A 17,701-nucleotide genomic window follows, 5' to 3' on the forward strand; every position below is an offset into this window, starting at 1 on the left:
ATGATTTTACCAATACTAGCATGCCCATATTCAAGCTAAACGGCCATCTACCTTAGAAACTAAGGTTTTCTCTCTCCTCATCAAACAGATAGATATTCTCTCTCTCTCACTCTCATACGTAATCCAAAATCTTAGATTATTATCTCTCTCTAATGTGTCACATCACTAATTAATGATTATAGTAAGGTTTTACACCTTAGCTAAAACATCTCCCTCTCTCCCCCTCTTAGTGTGTTCATGTCCATCTCTTTTTCTCACTCTGTGTTAAACGTCTCTTAGAATGTAAATTAAAAAAAAAACAACGTATACAATAGCCTTTCTCTCTCTTTCACTAGGTCATTGCCCAACTAGTGTAACTATAGCCATGATAAATTAATCCACCAAAACCAGTGCAGCTATAGCTCTAATAGTGATATTTTTTGCCCCCAATTGTAAGTGACTCCACGTCACTTAGATGAGAAGAAGTTTTTAGCATTCAAAAAAACGTTATTATGCTACCCAAGTCAAACCTTACAAAAACAGATATGCAAGTGACAAGTTAGAGAAGCAAGGAACTTGCTAGGAAATAGAATTATATTTAAAGACTCGAGTCTTATTGTAAAGATATCATGCCATGAGTGCTTGGCCCATAAATAATTATAATAGTTCAAAATAAAAGTGGACACAATAGTTGCTTTATGCTCATAAGAGAAGTAAAAGTGGACACAAGAGTTGCTTTATACTCATAAGAGTTCTTTAAACTTAATATACATTTGCCATTGTGCTTCTTCCTTTCCATATTAAGGCGGTAGTCATAAACATGATTTTTCTTGCATGACTAGGAATCGTTTGAGAAGTAAAAGTGAACAAAAGAGTTGCTTTATGCTCATAAGAGTTCTTTAAACTTAATATACATTTGCCACTATGCTTCTCCCTTTCCATGTTGAGGTGGTAATCTTTAACATGATTTTGCTTGCATGTATACAATTTAGATTAATGTGATCACCTTATAATGTCTAAGCTTGGATTTTATGACCACATAGTGTATGGTAGAAGCTCTTAAGATCTCATAAGACCATATATGAGGTCATGAAATTTCCTAGATCAATGTGATCATCCTTTAATGCCTAAGATTAGCTTTTATGACCACATAGTGTATGGTAGAAGCTCTCAAGATCTCATAAGACCATACACGAGCTCATAATATTTCTTAAGATCTCATAATTAATGTAAGATCTCATAATTTATGTAAGAGCTCATATAATTCATGTAAGAGCTAATATAATTTCAAAAAATCTTGTTAGAGATTGAATGAGATCATAAGACCCATAAGACTTCCTACGAGCACATAAGATCACATAAGGGTTGAGAAGAGCTCATAGAACTTATTATAGAATCTTGAGATGATAAAAGCTAAGGTCACTAGAAATGACTAGGTTTCTTCGTTAATATCGTGCTATCATAGTCTTTCACGATTTCTAATCTATTGGAAACACTCCATTGTTTTTTCTAAAAGCTTTGTTCTTATGATTCCTTGGGATCTCCCTTATCTGATTTAAATCAAGACTTAGGGCATGGTTGCCAAATATGGATAGAACTTGTGAATATTTCTCTATGGCTTTGGCACTTTCTAGTGGTCTAGCTAAGGGTTTGATTCATTGCATGTTCTATATCCATTCATGCTCTCCTTGTTTCAGCAACATGAGCCCTCATGCGCTTCTAGGTTGTCATCTCGGAGAGGGTGATCACAACAATGGCATCTAAAACAGGCTCGTCTCGTTTTGGGTACCTCCATTTCTTGAGCTTCTCGATATTGTCACACAAAGCACGATTTTCATACCGAGCATGGGCTTAGCTTTGAAGGGGCCAACCCGAGGCAATTGATGGATGCAAACATACTAGTCAAAGATTGGCTATCAGTATTCTCGGGATTTAAATCCTCACCTCTATTAAAAAATGGTGACCTTGCATTATAAGGTGTACCACCGAGAGCCCATCAATCATGAGCTTTCGATTGCCTTCGCTCGTGGTTTTGTTTATGAGAATAGCACAATAGCCCCCTTTACTACTGTTGACATAGGAAAGTATAGGGTTGCATGGGCTGAGTTTGCAGAGTCTGTTGATGCAAATGTTAAATAGACTCCACATAAATGAAATATCACCAAGTGTTTTGATGGCCATGGTCACAAGTTGAATTTGTCGTTTGATTTGAGTGGTTCAAACAATCAACATATTCATATTCTAGAATTCTAATCATATCAATGTAAGATTATCTATTAGGCTCATGATTTAAGGCCTAAGATGATTAATATTAAGATATTGTATGATCATACCTAAAACATTACCTCTTTTGATCTAATATTTAGGGATTGGAAGATTTCACATAAGACTAGTTATATATAGAGCTCTTATGAGCTATCATACTTATAGCTTCCAAGAAGATCAATAGTATGCTCCAATATCAATTTGATAATCTATCTTGTGAGCTATATGAATTATATAATATGAGCTATATTTAAAATTTAGTATCTTTAATTACAACACTTTTTACTCCTTTATTTTGTTTTACACCTCCACTAACGTATATGGTGGTGTATCAATATCACTCTTAGCATAGGCTAGAGGTAAGGCCATCATCGAATTCACTCATCTTCCATATAAACAACACACAAAAAAAGGACCCTTTGAGACCAAAGAACCAAATACAAAGACCATAAAGGTTTGAACATCTACATATAATACAGGCTGTTGTGCTCACCATCAACATCAAGAGACACATATATGTGATCCACAAAGCTTTACTTACAATAAAGAGAGAGCTTCACCTATAGGCAACTGAAAGCTTCACCTATAGGCACCGAGATGGATGATGCTTGAAGGGTCATCACATGCACACATCCCTTCACGTGCGTGAGCTATAGCCATGATTAGCCATTGATGATGGCCCATCCAAACTCTTTGGCATCCCCATATCACCACTCACCCTCTTCTACACTACTTGCACCCATCAAAGCCCTTGTCTTCATCTCACCACAATGAAATCCATCTTTGAATTCAACCGTAAAGATCGTAGGTAAGGTCATATAGTAGGAGCTCTTATTGGCTCGAGTGAGACAACAAAGAGATCATCACATGCACACATCCCTTCACGTGCGTGAGCTATAGCCATGATTAGCCATTGATGATGGCCCATCCAAACTCTTTGGCATCCCCATATCACCACTCACCCTCTTCTACACTACTTGCACCCATCAAAGCCCTTGTCTTCATCTCACCACAATGAAATCCATCTTTGAATTCAACCGTAAAGATCGTAGGTAAGGTCATATAGTAGGAGCTCTTATTGGCTCGAGTGAGACAACAAAGAGATTACTAGAGATGATTGTGATCGAAGACCTAAGATGACTTTAAGAATAAGGACCTAGATTGGCCCTAAGTGTTTATTAAATCTCGAGATGATCAAAGCTTAGGTCATGTGAGATGTTATTGGTTCGAGAGAGATAACAAAGATATTACTAGAGATGATCATGATCTAAGACCTAAGATGGCTTTAAGAATAAGGACCTAGCTTGGCCCTAAGTGCTTATAAAATCCTAAGATGATCAAAGCTAAGATCATGTGAGCTTTTATTGGTTTGAGTGAGACAACAAAGAGCTTACTAGAGATGATTATGATTTAAGACCTAAGATGACTTTGAGAATAAGTCCTCGTTTAGTCCTAAGTGCTTATAACATCTTGAGATGATAAAAGCTAAGGTCACTAGAGATGACGAGATTTTAGAAATTAATCTTTGAATTTTCGCACTAAAAAATCTATGAGTTTAAAGAAGAATACTAAATATGAATGTATGAAAGAAACATTGGCTTGATTGGATTTCATGTATATTGGTTTGGTGCAAAGAGATTTGATGAAATCTGGCTAGTAGAATCATTGAGAGAGAGAGGGGGGGGAAGTACGGGACGTGTATAAATCTGGCCAATAGAATCTTCAGCTTCCATGACTCTAATCACGCATTGAGAGAGGGAAGTAAGGGACATGCATGTGTTCATGAGAGAGAGAGAGAGAGGGAAGTAAGGGACATGTGGAGGGGGAAGTAAGGGACATGTGTGTTGATAAGAGAGAGAGGTTAGAGAGAGGAGAAGAGCAGAGAGAGAGAGAGGGTGTGGTGTAAAATTTTTATTAAAAATAATGAAAAAACCTAACTTTCGGCTAATCTTGGTTAGAGGATGCGCACTCAGTGTTGCTGGTGACATGCTCAAGAGCGTGGCTATGGAGGAGGTGTTTCACGTCCTGGACTATACAAAAGCAGGGCTGACTTCAGTGGAGGCGGCACGTAGGCTGCAACAAATGGGGCCAAACAAGCTAGAGGAGATCAAGGAGAGCGAGCTTCGTAAGTTCTTCCAGGTACGTTCATGTGGAACCCCCTGTCATGGGTCATGGAGATGGCTGCCGTCGTCGCCATCCTACTGGACAACAGCGACCACAAGGTGCCCGATTGGCAGGACTTTGTCGGAATCATCTTCCTCCTCTTTGTCAATTCCACTATCTCCTACCTTGAGGAGCGTCACGCGGGCAAGGCCACGGATGAGATCATGAAGAAGCTCGCTGCCCGTGCCCGTGTGCTGCGAGATGGCCACTATCAGGTAGAGATTAAGATAAATTAAAAGAGGTTTAGTGCTGTTGTTTGTTTTTAGAGCGTGTGTTTTCCTAGTGAGAAGCAAACACAGGTCTGTACATTGAATACACTCCATTCCCCTTATTGTATAAGCATGGCTGACCATGCCTTCTGTCGCATGCCCCAGGAGGTGGACGCTGCCATCGTCGTAACCGACATTGTCGCCATCAAGCTTGGTGACATTGTGCCAGCCGATTGTAGGCTGCTAGATGGTGATCCTTTGCTGCTTGACGAGTCCGCCATGACAGGAGAGAGCCTTCCAGCAACGAAGCATCCTGGCCATGAGGCCTTTTCTGGCTCTGTTGTGAAGCAGGGAGAGATAGACGCCCTTGTTATCGCCACTGGAAAATTCACTCTCATGGGACATTCATGCCACCTTAATGACACCACATAGAATCCTGGCCGCTTTCAGGAGGTTTTAAGGAAAATTGGAAACTTCTGCTTCTTTATCATCCTAGTGGGCATCATGGGTGAGTCCATTGTGATGTTCACTCAGCACACTCCTTACCGCACGGGCGTTGAAAACCTGGTCATCTTGCTTATCAGTGGAATCCCCATAGCCATGCCCACTGTTCTTTCTGTCACCATGGCCATTGGCTCCCATGCTCTTAGCTCCAACCAGGTAATATATGTGTTTGTCTCCTTTTTTAATAGAGCACTTCCTTGTGTGCATGACAGAGCACTTTAAACCTCTCTGCAGAGCGTAGGGGTAGCATCATGCATTACTTGTATAGTCAATTGCTGAAAGAGTAAAAAGCATGACAGTAGTCAAAGTGTGGAAAGTTCAACTGCTGTTAGCTCATCTCACTGTGATACTAACAGGCTATTGTAAAGCGCATGACTGCAATTGAGGAGCTTGCTGGAATGGACATTCTCTACTCTGACAAGACATGTACTCTTACTCTCAATGAGCTGACAGTGTGGACAGAAACCTTATTGAAGTTGTTTCGCCCAAAGCAAACAAAGAGCTTGTCCTCTTGACTGCAGCTCAGGCTTCCCGTCTTGAAAATCAGGTGAGATGGATGGGAGTGCAGTATATGCTGATCAACATTAATCTTTCCTTAATATGTAATTACCATAACTTGTGTGATCTGGAGCAGGATGCTATAGACAAAGCTATTGTAAGTATGCTTGCTGATCCAAAAGAAGCTAGGCAAGGCATTCAGGAAGTTCACTTCCTTCCTTTCAATCCTGTGGACAAACGAACTGCGATTACTTATCTAACACCTGATGGAAAAATGCACCGTGCCACAAAGGGAGCACCGGAACACATTCTAGAACTAGCACACAATAAAAATGAAATAAATAACCAGGTGCATACAATCATTGATCAGTATGCTGAAAGGGGTTTGCGTGCCCTGGCTGTTGCTTACCAGGTGAAAATCATGTGGTTAAATTACAGAGTTTTTGATTCTTTATCTGTGGAATATAATATATGTCTAATTTCCATCTCATTCTTTCCCAGGAAGTTCCCGAGGGTACTAAGGAGAGGGAAGGAGGACCATGGGAATTCTATGGCTTGCTTTCTCTGTTTGACCCACCGCGCATGGACACACGCGCATGGACACAGGAGAGACAGCTCTGCCTTTGCGTGGAGCGCTTCTGCCATCCTTGATGTTGCGGGTTGATTTGCTTGAGCCAAGCGATCTCAGCTTGTCAGAGAAATCCAACCCCCTTCTCGAGTCGATCAGGCAACGTGAAAACGAGAAGGTAATGCCGACCTGTTAACAGTAATGCTATACACATCGGCTGCAACATGATCCTACTCATTCAAAGGTAAAAACCCTCTCTACTAGGGTCCTTTTGTTGTGTTTTTTCTTTAATACATCATGTCTTGTGTGTACCACAAGGAGGAGCAGTCTGGCTTGACCAAAGTCAACATGCCTTCAACTCCCAGGTTTAAGAGGAGGGATCCAAGGGCAAGCCCTAGTGGTCTACGAGCAAGACCCATTGAGAGTAAGAGGGCTATGTTGAATAAGAGTGAGAATGAGTAGCAGAGGGGGCTGGCCAATCGACCTCGCTGGTTGGGCTGCAACAATTGTAGCCAACCAATCTGGTTTGGGGAATGAGGAAGCCAGGCAACCCATTCCATTCTACTTGCCAAGCCTCAAAGGAGTTGCCTTGTGCCCAGATCTGCCTTCCATGTTTAGAGGCTTTATTAATCTGTAATAAGGACAATATCCACATGTCTAGATTATTATGCTACATGCCATGAAACCCATTGAACATCTGGGCCCATGTTATTGGTGGAAAATGGTTCACACAAAGAACTTTACAGATGTGCTGATAAAGTTACATTCTTTTTAAAAAAAATTGATGGCCAGAAACCCGCTGAAAAGTAGTGTATTGAAGGTTTAGCTGTATAATAAGACCAGAACCATTCAAGAATCATTTGCACCTAGAAGAGAGGTTTTTGGGAAAATAACCTTGTATGTGTTATTCAACTCCTGTAACATTTTAGATGTGTGACTTGTGTTTGTTAACTCATGTTTTGCATGCAAGTTGTGTCGGAGGTGGTGACTCCATCCTAAAGGAGCTGATTGAACTATGTGAAACTGGGATACAGGGTCAGTCAAGTCATCACATTCACAAATTGACCTCATCAACATGTATGATCTTTTGACAATCTTTATTGCGGCATGTTGGAAATAGAGGTGCTAACATTGGGCAAAATAGCTCTAAGCTTGACCAAAAAGGGACCTCTCATCAAGATCGAAGGTCAGCACCTAATCCAACAGGTAAAATCATGGAAGATTCTTCAAGCCCTCCCAACCTTTGAATAGCTTCTAGTAAATGTTTTTCTCTTTGAAATTTTTTAATAGTATATATAACTGTGATGCTATCATTAGTATGTAAAGGCTCAGTGATGTGCCACTGTCAGCAAGTATGCTCCTTGCTTACAGCACACAAAGAAAGGAACTGTGGGAGATGCTTTTATCGATGTTCATCCAACAACTGTGACTTCTTTTTGTGCGTATTTGAACCTTGTAATTCGCAGTCTTCAATTTTTTTTGTAAAATTCTCAACGATTCATTTTCCTGATTAGATTGGATATGTTGTAGGTGGGAACCTCTAGCATCAGGCCATGTCAATGCATCTGACATTCCAACAAACACAAGCCGCACTAGCCAAGCCCAATGAAGAGGCAAATTATAGACAAGGGATTTTGATTGTGCTATACTGATCACATGAGTACTTTTGGGCACCATTTTGGTCCTAAGACAGATCTTTGAATGCCCCATGTTGATGAAGAAGGTGGGATTTGGTTTGTTGCTATAGATCAATAGTAGGCATGTCTCTCGATGGCTTGTTTTAATCAACATTAAATATGCTGGTATTGATTTGTTCATGGTTAAGGGTCTCATTATAAAAGAGTATGTTTATGATGGTGGAACATGGACGTTGGATGGTTTGTGTAGGCCCGAGCCTATTGCCAACAGTGGGCATCATTTTACGGAGCATGAAAGGCATGACGAAGGGGGCACTTTTGCTCAAGCAAGGTCCAGTCCTGCTCCTCTGAATGCCTATGTGAACGGAGGACTCAATCCCCTCCTTGGTGTGAAGATGACAAAGATGGGCACTACATGTTTCAGCTTGGAGAAAATATTACTTCCCACTGTAATGACACTTGCTAATCCTACACCACATCTTGGCTTACAACTTGGCAGCTTGATTCACTTCTACATAAGCTCATATGTGGTTTGATTTGCCATGCATTTCGTTCATTCACTAAAGGGTTTTTCATGTTGGCTTGACCTTGAAGTTGAGTTGTATTCTCGCTTATGCTTTTATTAATTCCTCTCTAGTTTATGAGTTTTTCTGACCTCTAAATTTCATGTGGCGTTTTTCCGTGCTTTGGACATGCAGACAAAATTTTTAGCAAGATGGGGAAAGGTATGTTACTTCCTTTTTCTAAGCTTACCTACCATCTTTTCTACCTTGTCTTTTTCTAAGCTTACACCTGCCATCTTTTCTGCCTTGTTTTTTGACACATGGAAAGATGGAGTCTGTCTCCTACATTGTTTTGGATACATTTTTGTCTACCTATAGACTGTAAGCCATTGTGTGGATAACTCAATCAAGCTATGGGCATGATGGATGCTAAATGCCCTTAGCCTCCAGCATGACAAGAGCATTGATAACTTTCTTCACATTCGGCACAACATGACCACAGTCATGAAAGCTCATTACCATTGATCTCTTACAGAGTTTAACATGCAGTACCAGCTATGAATAAACATTTAAATCGTGTTAGCATGGTTGCTTCCACCTTCATTAAGAAAACCTCACTTAATTGGGCATCCCACCTTTCATTCACTCACATAACCTATCTCTAGAGAATAAGCTAATAAGCATTCTCTAGACAGAGATACAATGGATTCACTATATAATTTCCTAGATCAAATAAGGATATCTAGGAAAAGTGCAAACTAGAGAAAATGAAGCAGTTTCCTAGATAGGCTACCTAGAAAATACAATGCATGGATTTCTCTATATAGATAAATTTACATATATAGGAAAATTTCTCCTATGTAAGCAAATTTTTCTATATAGAGAAAATCTTCCTACATAGGAGATTTTTTCCTTGTAGGAAAATATTTTATATAGGAAATTTTTACTATATAAATAAATTTTCCTATATAGAAAAATCCATGCATTGTATTTCCTAGTTAGCTATCTAGGAAAGTGTTTCATTTTCTCTAGTTTGCACTTTTTCTAGATATGTTCATTTATATCTAGGAAATTATCTAGTGAATTGTTTTTTTTACTATATAGAGAATGAACAAAAGTGCCTTGTGTTAGTGGCACAGCCAGATGTGCTCAGCCGGTTACACATGCACAGGCAAATGCAGAGTCAATTTCTCAAGAGATTCTGCCACCACCTGCTGGTGGCCCCGGGTCAGAGGTCCTGAGGGTGTTGTGGAGGTGCCCTAGGCCAGAGTGCCCTAGGCCAGGCTAGCGGAGTCTACTTACAAAGGAGGATGTACATGCACTCCACCCTAGATCATATCTTAACACCAAAGGGCATGCAAAGACATTTAGGGGCACTACGGGCCTTTTGTGATGCAGGTGATCTCATTGTGAACCTCAATAAAACCAAGGTGACGATTTTTTTTGTGGGACCAATAAATATATTTATTTACCAAAAGCAACTTTACATCTTAACATCTTTCAGACCATCTTTCATCATCCAATACAAAAGAAGACTTTTCTCATGAGATTTGATATCCAAGCTGAATGCAGGCTTCAACCATGGCTTCAATGATGCATCCTTTAGGTGACTATTTTTCTAGAAGATCCCCCTTCTTAAACCAAATTTTGACTGTAGGCCTGGTTCCAACCGGGATTTCAATGCATTCTACACAGAAGGGAGAGCCTGTAATCTTAAGAGGGATATGAGAGAATATTTTATCCTTCTATCCTAGGCCTTGCCAACTATCGTCAAAATAAATATATGAATCTTCCACAAGCTCTTTTAGTATCCTAGTCCAAATCTCCTTATGTTTAAGACACCTAGGGAGAAGAAGTGCCATCCTTGCAACTGTGTGAGAAGGAAGATATAGAATACTAATCCCTCCCTCACACTTAGGTAGGCTTAATCTGTCCCATGCAAGCCAGGCTGGAAAGGGGGATATAGTTGGGGAGAGGGAAGGGGGAAGGGTAGGGGAGGAACTAGAGCAGCAGCAAGCATGAGCCTAGAGACACGACCCTTGATTTTAGAGGCGCGAGTCTACACATGTGAGCCATGAGCCTATAGGCATGTAAGTCTGTAGACTCATGTCGTGAGTCTACAGATGTGAGCCATGAGCGTATAGGCATGTAAGTCTGTAGACATGAGTCTAAGGGTACATCAGGGCTAAAAACGTTAAAAAAAGGGTTGTGTAAGGATTGGATTAACTTTCTTAATTAAAGTGATTTAACTAAAATAGTAGATACAAATAGCTATATTAAATGTGTCTCTTTTACCTATATTTAGAGGAGAGTGTCTTTAATATGCCATCCATCACGTATCTATAGTCTTTAATTCGCCTATCCATTTGGTGGCCCTCTTACCTACTTTAGTACATGTTTTCTAAAATAAGCTAATTTCAAATATTTGAATACATAAAATTCTCTCTTCTATGGACCATGATGGGATTTTTTTCCTCTCTTTTCTTTCTACTGTCTTTTTTCTCTTGCTCTCTTTGGATTATTTTTATTGCTATGGAGACTCCAAGAGTTGAATAACACTTAAAGAAAAGACACTATATCAACTTAGTACTCGACAAAGAATATTGCACCTTGAAGAGTATTCATCACCTTCGCTTGTAGACAGCAAAGGCACTAAGTCCTTAGCTTGTTTTTTCCTAAGAACCTTAAACATTTCTTTAGAAGGACAGTCAATCTTGCCAGTCCACCATTCTCTGAAGAAAATCGTGGTGTGTTTGAGGGCCAGCTCCTCCTCTAATCTGATCTGAGCTCTCAACCGAGTAATCTCATCCTGGTCCTCCGCTGCTACAGGATTAGCCTTGGCTTCAAGTTCCAAGAGCTGTTGGTAAGCTGCTTCTCTTCTTTTCCTTCTTATAATCGTCACTTCCTTCCTAAAATCAGTAAGTGCTTTTTGAGTCTCCCTCAGAGCTTGAGACCAAGCAGCAGCAGCAGCTGGTGAGTGAGCGTTGCAGAATGCATTTACCCAAATCTTCTTAATAACCTCTTTCTGAACCTCCTTTAACTGGAAGAGGGAAGCATTAGTGTGGAACCAAGAATTTCTTAGCTTGGTGGCTTTATCATCCAAGGTGACTACCAGCGGATAATGATCCGACAAACAGGAGGAATATTTCGGTTTAGCCTTAACCCTGGAATAAATATTGGCTAGCTCCGACGAAATGTAGCATCTATCAAGTCTAGCCTTTCTGGCGTTATCACCAGAGGAGTAATTCTGCCAGGTAAACTCAGCCTCCTCACCTAAGTCCCACAACGATAAGTACTCTTTGACTTGAGTCCACCTCTCTTTCTCCAAGCCCTTAATTACCTGGCCCATACCTTTATATCTATCCGCTGAAGACTCCACCATATTGAAGTCTCCAACCATCACTACAGGACCATCCATCGCCTTGAGCTCAATCCACAGATTGACTCTGTCAGCAACCGAGCCCCCTGCGTAGACAGAACAAATTTGCATTTTAACTAGATTGTCTAGCCTAACGGCGATCCAATTCAAACCACCAACAACCGAGTTAGGTACAACGTCCCAACTACCAGGAACTCCCAGAACAGCTCCTCCAGAACCCCGAACAAAACCATATGTGATCCTCTGAGACTAACGGCGATCCAATTCAAACCACCAACAACCGAGTTAGGTACAACGTCCCAACTACCAGGAACTCCCAGAACAGCTCCTCCAGAACCCCGAACAAAACCATATGTGATCCTCTGAGATGGCTAAGAAGGTCGTCTCCAGTGACTTTGACCTCCTGAAGCGCTATTACCTCCGATTGGTTGATGCAAAACCATTGTTTCAGTTTCTTAGCCTTGTTGGGGTCTGACAGACCCTTGATATTCCAAGAAACAATCCTCATTATGAGACTTCTTGAGGGATTTCTTAACCTGGGATCTCTTGGGCGATGCCTGAGAAGCAGCTTGCATTGGCCTTCTATGGTCTTTATGGATCTCCATAGGTATGGGCGACCCATCCCCCTCCACAGGCACTTCATTCTCCTTATTAGCAGAGGTTTCCACCCCCTGAGTATTTGCATTCAGATCGAACATTGTGTTTTGGTCGATTTTCTTCTAGTGATTTATCCACCTCGATTTCTTCATCAGAGCCCGAAAGTAAAGACTCTTCAACCTCCGAATCCACCCACTCTGGTAGAGAAGCTAAAAGAGCAAATTTGTTGACAGTTTTAAGCCTAGGCTTACTCTGCTCCTGCCAGGTCTCTTTAGCCGCCCTCCTAGGGGGAATGTTTCTTGCTTCTTTAGGTCCTTGCTAAAGCGGGGTGGAATCTGGAGAAGCTGGGGGAGGAGCATTATTCGGCGCACGAAGAGGGCAATTTCTCACGAAGTGCCCCTTGGCACCACAATGAAAACAGCCAGAGGGTAGGTACTTGTAAACTATGGCTTGCTCGAGGTGCTCCCCATCGTCAGTGAAGATGTCTATCACTGAGGGCAAATCCAGAGAGATGTCCATTTCTATGAGTACTTGAGGGTGCCATGATGGCACATAGTTAGAGCGGGGTTTACCTCCCAGAACTTTCCCAAGCTTAGCACCAATAGCTCCAAGATGATTATGATAGTGGAGGGGCAGATTAGGAAATTCTACCCAGTCCGGGTAGTTAACCAAAGCAGAAACTTCAGGATTGAAGTCTTTATTCCAGCGGAATAAACTAAGGGGGGAATTTTGAATAAGCCACTGGCCTCTACTGAGGACATCAAACGCCATTTGCAGGTGTCTGAACACAAACAGATAATGGCTTTTAGGGAGAGCCTGAATGGTCTCCACTTCAGCACCAAGCGCACCCTACTGAGAGCGTATCCAACTTCTAAGCACCTCTGCAGGGGGTCTAGGACCCGCCAACAGCCCGATGAGTGCCCTAGCTTCCAAATCATGCTGAATCCTCCTGATTTGGGAAGAAGGAAGAGTAACTGAGGGCTTACCTCCATCCTGAGTCGCTCCTGCGCCTGCTCTCCAGCAGCACCGTTGCTTCCGCTACCATGAGGTCTGGAGGCAAGATGTCCGAGGGAGAGAGGGGAAGCGATAGACAGAGGAAAAGGAGGTTTCTGTACTGGTCCGGATTCAGCAACTTGCACATTGACACCAGCTTCCTCGACAATTCCACTTTGGGGGCCATGGAAAGCTTTGTACACTGCAGCAGGGGGAGAAGGTTGAAGCTGGTCGAATCGGCGAGTTGAACTGGAGCAGAGTGGGTCTTGCATGTGCATGCAACTGCCATGCACTTGGAGAGAGATTGACCTGACCTGACGATGAGGGCAGAGAGGGGACGGCCAAAGAGGCCATGACAGGCTACCCCAGCGGTAGCCTGTCCACCAGGAGAGAGAATTTTGATTAGGGTTAGCAGGTGAATCGATGGTTTCAATGAATAGCCATGCCTTCAGTCCGTTGTATTTTTTTTTTTCCACAACGGACTTAGAACATGCCTTACTCTAGTAGCATTCAACAAAATTTTAAGTATGACTTTGTATAAGCCACCCTCTCTTATTCCTTTAAGGATTTGGCTCCCTTGTGTGGACACCCACCAGCACTCATGCGGCGTCTGCCATGGCTCCAGTAAACTTGCTATCATTGTTACATACACAATATTTTGAATCACTCCTTATGACTCATGAGTTACCCTCGTGTGTGTATTTGTCCTGCCCTACTACTTTAATTTCAGCCCCTCTCTGCTCTTACCTGACAACACTTTGGAACAAGGGCTGACAATCTGAGGCTGTTAAAACCAAGAAGACATCACGAGCCATGATCACTGTTGTAATATGAAGAAGCTATCACGATTCACGAGCCATCATGACCACTGTCAAAACTATCACGAGTCATGACCACTGTTGTAATACGAAGAAACTATCACGAGTCATGACCACTGTTGTACTTACGAGTGATGACCACTGTTGTACTTACGAGTGATGCGAAGTAATAATTAGGACAAGATCCATATTTCGGCCTCCCTCTCCTCGCTAGTCTCTGGTTCATTGACAAGCACCGATGGCGAACAACTCATGGCCTTGTTGCGAGGGAATGCTGCTACAAATTGCATGTCTGGCCTACAAATGGCCGCCTGCATGTGAGATCCGCAGCAGCAGCTGCAGCCAAGCCTCAACGTGGCTGTGATCTCGTCCCCCCATCGCTCAAAATCTGTCTCTAACGGTGCCGCAATCACCCGCCTCGTTGCCCCTTCGACTACGGCCTGTCGCACCCAATCGGCCAAGGTCTCCTCGCCCTCCTTCAGCCTGGAGCTGCTCGGACGCTTCCCGGTCATCACCTCCAGCACTATCACTCCGAAGCTGAACACGTCCGTCTTGCGAGACACCACTCCTTGCTGCGCGCACTCTAGTTTTGTTGGCACAAGAATCAAATTCAACACATAAACGTCATCTGCTATGTATTATCCCTAGTATGCTTCAAAATGGGTAGCAGCACTTACCCAGAGCTGTGTAGCCGAAGGACCACCAAGCTGGAGATGCGCTACTCATGGCTAGCGTGGCCGTGTTGATGGCGCCCACCATCCTAGCAAGCCCGAAATCGGCAATGTGTGCTTCCATGTGCTCATCGAGCAGTACATTGCCGGGTTTCAGGTCTCCATGGACGACACAGCTCTTGCCATCATACTCGTGGTGGAGGTACGCCAGACCTTCCGCGATGCCCACCAGGATGCTCAAGAGCGCATTCCAACGTACCCTAGCTGCAGTTCGTTGCTTCTACTGCTGGCGTCAGAGGAAACACCGTGGAGAAGAGTGTCCAAGCTGCAGTTCGTTGCTTCTACTGCTGGCGTCAGAGGAAACACCGTGGAGAAGAGTGTCCAAGCTGCCCATGGACATGTAGTCGAGGATGATGGCCATGATGTCCAGGTTCCGGTGGCGGAGCTTCCCCAATACCGCCAGCTCTGTCAAGAACTGCTTTCGGGCGTGATCCGACAAGCCTACCTCGTCCAGACCCATGCATGACGGCGATCATCCGGCCGTCGCCAAGCCTGCCCTTGTACACCGTGCTTGTCCCCCCCGCTCCGATGACGTTGGCTCCGCTGAAGCTCGGCTGAAGCTCGACGTGGCTCGGCGCAGCTCTTTCCCGCTCACTTTCAAATGTTTCTCGAACATCTCCACGGCGGCATCACTCTCCCCTTTCCTGCCTCTCCACCAACAAACGGAAAGCGCCGCCGCGGCCAGAAGTAGCACGCCAACAATCGCTGCCGAAATTTGCAGCTTGACGTTGTTGAGAAACGATGACCCATTACGCCCGCACGCGGTTATCAGTGGCTGCCCGCAGAGACCTGAGTTGTTCTCAAAAGCGGCAGCGGGGAAAGCTGCCTGGTCTAATACTGATCTGTTGATGAAAGAGGATGGAATTTGTCCTGAGAACGCATTAGATGAAAGATCCAGGTCAATTAAGCGTGGTAGGATCCCAATTCCTCATGGAATCTGACCGATCAAACGGTTGTTCTGCAGATGGAGCTCATTCAGGTACATGCAATCTTCTAAATTCTCTGGTATCTTTCCACTGAACTCATTCTATGACAAGTCCAATGTCGTGAGATACGGCATCTGCTGGAAGCGACTCATCGAAGTCATTATTGGACAAATCTAATTGTGTTAAACTCTTGCAGCTGTATACACCTTTTGGAAACCCCCCTGAGAGACCCGTTTGCCACAGCTTGAGAGAGAGGACTTTGTTCTCCCCAGCGTTCCTGCAACACGCAACACCAGTGAAGCTACAGATGCTGCCTTGTGAGGTATCCTCAAAGTTCCAATTAGACAAATAGTTGTTAGGATCAGCCACAGAGTTCTTGAACGCCTTCAGACATTCAATAAGATCATCTTCTGCACGTAGTGTTCTCATCCAGCACAACTGCGCAGCTATTGGCAATACGTAAAGTGAGACAAGGGCAAGCCGATTACCTGCTACGCTGCCCATCCTACTAATGGCAAGCTGTGGCAATCACTTGGCACATAAGAGCTTGACCATCGCTGGCGGACGGTGGCAATCACTTGGCACATGAGATCTTGCTACTACCTAGTTCTTTACGCCAATCGACTCGAGTCATGCTTCCAGGCCGGCACCTTCAGCGGTCAAATCTACATCGGTCAAGCGGTCAAGTCTACAGCAGTTCTTCAGCCTTTAGATTTTAATCTGTTTATAACTAAATCTTGAAAATTGGGAGGTATTTTACGCCAATCCAGCATCTTCTTCGCCCTTGAAACCTGCAACTGTTTATTATAAATTTTGAAAATTTGAAGGAGGTATTTTTCTCCCCAATTAAACTTTACAAAATTTTAAGACTTTTCTTTAAGAAAATACACCCAAATCTTCGTCCTCTTATAAATCTATCAATATGAAAAAAAAAGGAAGAACCTCCAAGTCTAATTGTATTCATCTTTCCACATAGATCAACATGTACAAGCCGAAGAGGAGCCTTGGCCCTCAAATTACCCTCGTGTGTGGAAAGGGTTTTCAGGCAAGACATTGTGAAGGGTAACAAGGTTACTTTTTGAAGGGAGTTATGCTCATTTTTCGGCATTTTGGTCGTAAATTTATTTTAAGTGACTCAAAAATAAGGTAAATTATAAAAAAATGTGAATTAGTTCTACTGAACCCATCATTTTGACGAGTGTCCTAGCCCCTTAAAAATCATCCTTGAAAGGTAGGATGGAACTTCCTTTGATCAACATCCTTCCTTAATCCAATGTCTAAGATTTTTTGGCAAGCTTTTTTTTAATTTAAAAAAATATATAATTTCATTATGTGACCATAATGGTTGTATCATTTGTAAATATAAATGCGACCATAATGGTTTTGCCATTGAAAACTTTTAGATAGCTATAGAGCACTTAATTTCTTAAAACAACAGCTTCGTTATTCATAGCTTTTGTAGAATATAAAATTGGAGCCTAGATTGTTTCTCCCACTATGCCTACAACACCTTAAGGAAAGATAAAAATTTCTTTAAATACGGATACGCATACGCAAATCGAAGGATTTGGCTTGACGCTAGAGAGTAAGTCTTCATCATGGTTTCAGACTTTAGAGCCTGAGGCAAAGCGATCTTTCGATGGTGCTAGAAAAGAGCTTTATAGCTGCGTTCTCAAAAATGGGAATTAAGCACAATGCGATAGCTCAAATTTATGCTTTTAAGCAAAAAGATCAAGAATCTGTACGAGATTGCGTAAATAGGCTAAGAAACCAAGCCACTACATTAGTGAGTGCAATAAGAGACAAGCTAAAGAGAAGAAAAAGGAATCAAGTTTGTCAGTGGACTCTTCCAGTATGCCTGCACAGTAAAGGCTAAGGATTCAATTCACTTTGTGCAGGTTGAGTGGGCATTGAAATAGATGGATTGGTTG

General features: G+C 42.6%; 2 pseudogenes across 1 annotated transcript; one reads left to right on the top strand and one right to left on the bottom strand.

Annotated features, from left to right (window-relative positions):
* Positions 1 to 4,205: 4,205 nt before the first annotated feature.
* On the top strand, positions 4,206 to 6,569 carry LOC147613678 (ATPase 11, plasma membrane-type-like; annotated as a pseudogene). Its single transcript, XR_015263258.1, has 5 exons — positions 4,206 to 4,622; positions 4,782 to 5,276; positions 5,477 to 5,667; positions 5,755 to 6,030; positions 6,120 to 6,569. The product of XR_015263258.1 is annotated as an ATPase 11, plasma membrane-type-like (transcript).
* Positions 6,570 to 14,286: 7,717 nt separating this feature from the next.
* LOC147613679 (LRR receptor-like serine/threonine-protein kinase FEI 2) lies at positions 14,287 to 15,931 on the bottom strand (annotated as a pseudogene).
* Between the last annotated feature and the right edge of the window lie 1,770 nt (positions 15,932 to 17,701).

Source organism: Cibotium barometz, chromosome 43 (assembly GCF_041138505.1).
Source record: "Cibotium barometz isolate CiBa-2024 chromosome 43, ASM4113850v1, whole genome shotgun sequence".
Taxonomy (NCBI): Eukaryota; Viridiplantae; Streptophyta; class Polypodiopsida; order Cyatheales; family Cibotiaceae; genus Cibotium; species Cibotium barometz.